We start from the raw sequence: 6,826 nt of genomic DNA, 5'->3' as shown, positions 1-6,826 counted from the left end.
TCTCAATAATGTTTATGGCAACAGGTGGATAGGACGTGCAGGTCCTATTTCGTGGCCTTCAAGATCCCTTGATTTCAATCCCGTTGATTACCATATTTGGGGACGATTGAAGCAACTAGTTTACGCAGTGAATATTAATAACCGACAACAATTAATTGATAGAATTATACATTGTTGTAATACTATTAGAAACGATCCCCAGAGTATCCGTAATTCAATACGTCAATTAACAATTCGACAACAAAAATGTGTACAGGCTGCAGGGTTCCATTTCGAAAATCTATTTTGAATTATTTTTATTTTGTTACCATTATTGTATCTTTTCCAGTTCTAATTTATGGGTTTATCATAACTATGTACATATTTTTAGTCTTTTTTAAAATTGTTTTTCGTCATTGTTAGTAGTTTCTGTTTTTTGTTGTGCAGTGACTCAGTTTATCATTTCAATTAAAATGTTTGAAATTTATAACATTTGTTTAAATTAATTACCTTATAATTTGATACTTCATTATGGTTGTTCTATTTTGGTAAGATTTGATCGTTCACTAAAAATTTAATAAAAGTGCGACAACATTGTCGCATATGTCGTTTTCATTGGCTATTTATGTAGTTGGAAAATCACTTATTGCATTTAAAAAATATATATATACAGGGTGTAATATTTAATACGAATCCCTAAATTAATTTTTCCAAAGCCAGTCCTGGAATTTTTTAGTTTAGCTAATACCAGTCGAATGCTTGATAGTAGTGTACTGTATCATGCAAAAATTTAAAAAATCAAATGAGCCGTATAAACACTACAGTAAAATGAAATAAATGGTCAATTACACAAATCACCCTGTTAATTAATAAAGAAGAGGAGTTGAAATTTTTTAGTGGCCACATGATATGCTCCCTGAGGGACTCTACTTATGGTAGAAGTATGTGAAGATCCTCATGACTCACCCTGTATACAACAGCGGCTTCTCGAACTCATTTAAAATACACGGGGACATTTCGAGCCCGGCCAGATGGTCTAGAAATCATACTTGGCCTGTGCTTCTGAGATGTCAAGGAGGACTCACATGGCCCATAATATTTATGAGTAACAATTGCGTAATTATATATTTTTTTGTTATATATTCATATATTTTTGTCACAGAATGTATGACAAAAAAATAGCCAAGCCAATAGAATTTTTTACCATCATATATCAATGAGGTGTTGGTTGCTTTCCTCTGTGCTACTTGCCTTCCTTCCTCTTCTACCATTTTTGCGTAACACGTTGGAGATCGTCTTTTGCCTGTACGACCAATATCGCTGAGTTTGTGACTATTTTCCATACTAACTGGTGTGACAATAAAATCTCCTAATAGGCCCCGAATTACCTCTTCCTTGAATTTGGTAATCGTCATGCTTTCATTGGCAATGTTTTAATACGCGACATAGGCAAGTGCTGTGCCAGTCAAGAGCTCCATCGATAATTTTCTGTACCATTTTATTCCTGTACGTAATGGCGAATTATAGCTTTTCATTTGATCTGATATATTAATGAAACTTTTATATTTGTTACATTCGATGACATTCATTGGCTTCTGAGCAACGATGTCCGAATTACTTTGTTCAGTTACATGTTTATTATATTTGCGGTTTGCACGTAGCGTACCAATCATATAAGTTTTTCGGTGTAGTTCATGTGTAAGTTGTCCTTTGTCAAGCAGTCCATCCATAAGTTTTATCACTACATTTGTTGGTATGGTGCTACCTTCAGCATGCTCTTTTTCAAAGTATGTTCAATGCAAAGTTTGAATAATTTTATCCCAAATTTGTGCCTCTTGTTGGCAATATACTGCTTGAATTTTAATCTCCCTTGAAAAGGCACTAAAGTTTCGTCAATGGACACATTTTTCTTTGAAACGATGGCAGCCTTGAATTTTGTCCTTCAGTCTGCTAACCAAAGCAACGATCTTCTGCAAACGGTGATCTGTTGTTACTGAATTATCGTTTAAATGCAGCGTTTTCCACAATAACCGGAAGCGATTCCTTGAGATTGAGCGATTGAAAAAGAATATGATGAGTTCACACCAATTTACTGGAAAAATTAGAGGAAGTCAGGAACAATTAAAAGAAGTCAGCAAAAATTTGAGGGAGAGACGATAAAATTGGAGGGGTCAGAAAAAATTGGAGGTGAGTCAGAAAAATTGGAGGGAGATACGATAAAATAGAAGGAAGGAAGAAAAAATTAGTAGAGTGACTGTAGGTAGCAAGTCTCATGGTCGTGGGCAAAATCACTAGTTATAAGTAGGTACAAGGTACAACCATTCAAAATATACAAGGGGGAGGGGACTTTTGGCTAGCATTAATATATATATATATATATATATATATATATATATATATATATATATATATATATATATATATATATATATATATATATATATATATATATTAGAAATGATTATTTCGACCAAAAAATAATTTATAAATACGTTCGAATTATCGGGTAAAGTGGTCTGTAATGAAAATCTTTCTTTTTCTAAACTACTCAATATTTCGCCATTTATTTAATAGCTTCTTCAGGAGTAAACTAAAACAATTTGAACATTACAAAAAATGGCGTACAAATACATTTTAAAACACTCACAGAATTTAAAAGATTTCGCAGATAAAAACTGACATTGAAGTATTTGAAATATTGAATGTCAAGATTAAATTGTCTTAAGCACGTTCGTTACAGCTATACGATAAAAAATTAAAATTATTTCAAATGTAAAAATAAAAATAACAATAAAAGAAAAGTTAGAAGAATAATATTTCTTTGATGAATTATTAAGGTTAGTTGTTATTAAGATGAATGCTGGCTATTTTGAATATTTATAAATTTTGTTTAATCTTTTAAATTCTGTGAGTGTTTTAAAATGTATTTGTACGCCATTTTTTGTAATGTTCAAATTGTTTTAGTTTACTCCTGAAGAAGCTATTAAATAAATGGCGAAATATTGAGCAGTTTAGAAAAAACAAATATTTTCATTACAGACCACTTTACCCGATAATTCGAACGTATTTATATATATATATATATATATATATATATATATATATATATATATATATATATATATATATATATATATATATATATATATATATAGTATCTTGTGAGACGTTAATTTCAAAGTTGTTTTTTGTATTTTCTCCTAACTATTTAAACAATAATTGTCATCCCACGTTTCTCTTTCTGCTCGTGAAATGTGACTGAAATCAAGCCTGCAGCGATGACTGTTTTAACATGTCGTCCTTAATTTTGTTTTTAACTTTTAACGTATTTAGAAATTTTAAAGTGTTTTTTTAACAGTAATTTTTAAAGTGTAATTGCAACTTCAGTATATCATGTTATTTAACGTTGTTGTTTCTGCCACGAATCTTACATTCGGGTAAGTTTTTTATACTTTTTATAGCCTTTTTTTTTGGCACCATTCAAACTGTTTAAAACATAGTAATTTTCTTTGTAGACCTTGATAAAGGTGGCAAAAAACCACCGAAAGCTTGGATTCAGAATAAATAGTACGCCTTAGCAAAGCTCTGTTTTTATTGACTACCACACCCAAAAAAAAAGAGTATTTACATATATATATATATATATATATATATATATATATAATATATATATATATATATATATATATATATATATATATATAATGTGTATGTATATGTGTGTATGTATTTTCTCTTTTGATTTTATGTATGAACTTGGAAGCCCATTCTGACTTTTGTTCTTACATCATTCTCTGGTGTACAAACTTTTTGATATTTTGCTTTACTTGTTGATAAAACACTCTTATTTACTTACTGACTTGAATTATATTTTAATATATTTTCCTTTCTGGTACAGTTGGTTTTATGTGTAATTGGTAATTATTTTGTCATTATTTTCACATGTGTGTGCGTCACTATTGCACATACTGCATTAAAAATATATCTTGGATCTTTTCAATCAATTTTATCAATCTTATCATCAAAAATAACAATGTTCATAGCGTAATGAATAATTCTCCTATTTCTTATTTTCTTTCAAATGTTTTTCTTACATGTATTAACTGATTTGCTTTGGCTTATTTTAATTGGTGTCGAAGTTAACGGCGCCGTGGCTTAGTTGGTTAAAGCGCCTGTCTAGTAAACAGGAGATCGTGAGTTCGAATCTCGCCGGGGCCTTTCTTTTTCCAAGTTTGACTTTTTAAACAGACTTAAACTTAACTTAACAGTAAAAAAATATCCTCCCCGGCGGGGAATCGAACCCCGGTCTCCCGCGTGACAGGCGGGGATACTTACCACTATACTACCGAGGATCACGCATGGGATGAGATACACAGCCTTGGACTATAACCAAAAAACTATAATACATTTTACGAATTTGGTACTATTTTGGATTAGGGATGAAGACTTTGCGCTGTGCTGAGAAAGTTAATTGGAAATTCCCCCAATATGTCGAACACAAGCAAAAATACGATTTACACTGATAATTTATTTAACATTTATTTAGAGAAATATACAATTATTGGTGCAAATATAGATGAAACAAATTCTATTGTTTCTAAATTGTAATGGTAAGTATTTACTGATAAAATAATAACAATAACATATAAAATTTTTCTTAATCAGAAAAAGAAAACATATTACCTTACAATGTAATAAAGAATTAGATCAATCCTCATAATCACTGTCGTCGGTATCTTCATTTGGATTTTAAATGATGACGGGGTAAATTGCTTCGATGAGATTTTAATGCATCCAACATTATTCTATTACCTTTTCACATTTCTGCACACTTTTTCCCCAAATTGCAGGGTATTCAATATTTCTTGCTATGTTTCCAAAACTGTTACATCACTGTAACCGTTACGTCCAATATAGTTATCGTAGTAAATTTATCATATTTTCCATATGTTCATTGGGAATGAATTCACAATGGTAAAGAGGCAGTCTTAACATAATATGTCCAAAACAGTATGGAGAGAGGTCCTTATATACAAAATTCTCCGTGCAATCCCCTGTAAACCAATAGCACGCCTAATAGATAGCATGCTCAATGACCGAATGTTTCAAGTAGTGATGGGCACAGATATCAGCCTACCAAAGAAACTTAAGAATGGCCTACCACAGGGGTCAGTGCTCTCTCCACTACTATTTAGCTTATACCTAGCAGATATGCCGGAAACACAGTCAAGAAAGTTCGGATACGCCGATGACTGGGCCCTCGCTACACGATGCAGAATACTAGAAACGTCTGAAGAAGTTCTGACGGCAGACTTATATATATTGGGCGAATATTTTCGCATGTGGCGACTTCAACCAAATGCATCCAAAACAGAAGTTAGTTGCTTTCACCTGAACAATAAACTTGCTGGAAAGGAACTCAACATACGGTTTGAAAATACCACACTTACCCACAACAAAACACCGAATTACCTGGGCGTAACACTAGACAGAACGCTATCATTTAAAGAGCACTTAACAAAAACTGCCCAAAAGTTGAGTACAAGAAATAACATTATACAGAAGCTCTGCGGTACCATCTGGGGAGCATCGGTTTCCACTCTCCGCTCTACTGCCTTAGCCCTTGTTTTCTCGACCGCTGAATATTGTGCTCCAGTCTGGCTACACAGTCCACACTTAAAAAAGGTCGACAATCAGCTGCACAGCACTATGAGGATGATAGCTGGTACAATTAAATCAACTCCAATGGCTTCCAGTATTAAGTCACATCCCACCTCCACATTTACGACGAGTCGACGCACTTACACGTGAATACAAAAAGATCATGAACAATATAAACCTGCCGATCCACCAAGATACCGAGAATGCACGAAATACCCGTCTCCATTCTAGAAAACCACCAATTAAAACGGCAAGAATGATACATGAGGAGTCCCAAGAATGGAACGAATGGCAAAATAACATGCCCTGCATTACCCATAAGCCACCAGGTTTTGATCTTCCACGCAAAACATGGTCCACTCTAAATAGGATCCGAACCAGACATGGCAGATGTGCCTACATGCTACATAAATGGGGAAAGAACCCGTCTCCTCAATGTGACTGTGGGGAGAACCAAACCATCGACCACATTATTCAAGAGTGTCCCTCAAGATCCTACAATGGTAGCCCTGAAGACTTCCTGTTTGCAACTTCAGAGTCAATTGATTATATTAATACACTTGATGTTTGTTTGTAACTATTTAAAGTTTGTCAAATACCTATATTACTAGTGTTTGTGTATTTGTTCTAAATGTGTTGTAATTGCCATACGATAAATAAATAAATAAATGTCCAAAACTATGTATAATCTCGTCTATTTTAAATATTTTTTGCTTTTCATTCATTTTGGCTAAATGTAGTAATTTAGACTTAAAAGAAATTCGTTAACCATTCTTTTATTTTATGTACTGTCCAGGAATTTGTTTTTTATTAAAAGTTTCCGAATGGAATTATCCAAGATTGGCCAAGACTATAACAGATGGTTCATGTAAACTTGGAAGCAGTTTTTCTTTAAACCATTTCACAAATATCTCCGTATTCATGTAATTATGATAATTATGATAATTACGATAATTAGCTGATTTTGATTTTGACGACACAAAATCCGCTCCATCAATAAAACCGTGTTTTCCCTCCGAATTCAATATAATATGCCTCTTTCTCTCAGTATCGATGTGTGTTATGGATTTTATACTCTCGTCCTGGCAAATCCATTTTTTTTCCATCTTTAGCAAAAATCCACGTTTCGTCTAAATAAACAAATGAAATTATTTTAGAACACACTAAATTTTCACCTACATTGACC

At 32.8% G+C, this 6,826-nt stretch overlaps 2 non-coding genes across 2 annotated transcripts; one reads left to right on the top strand and one right to left on the bottom strand.

Annotated features, from left to right (window-relative positions):
* The first annotated feature begins 4,123 nt into the window (after positions 1-4,123).
* TRNAT-AGU (transfer RNA threonine (anticodon AGU)) lies at positions 4,124-4,197 on the top strand. Its single transcript has one exon. It is a non-coding gene; the product is annotated as a tRNA-Thr (tRNA).
* Positions 4,198-4,259: 62 nt separating this feature from the next.
* Positions 4,260-4,331, bottom strand: TRNAD-GUC (transfer RNA aspartic acid (anticodon GUC)). Its single transcript has one exon. It is a non-coding gene; the product is annotated as a tRNA-Asp (tRNA).
* Between the last annotated feature and the right edge of the window lie 2,495 nt (positions 4,332-6,826).

Source organism: Diabrotica undecimpunctata, unplaced genomic scaffold (genome assembly GCF_040954645.1).
Source record: "Diabrotica undecimpunctata isolate CICGRU unplaced genomic scaffold, icDiaUnde3 ctg00000892.1, whole genome shotgun sequence".
Classification (NCBI taxonomy): Eukaryota; Metazoa; Arthropoda; class Insecta; order Coleoptera; family Chrysomelidae; genus Diabrotica; species Diabrotica undecimpunctata.
Note: the sequence above shows the minus strand (reverse complement) of the source record. Positions and strands in the feature narration are given on the sequence as shown.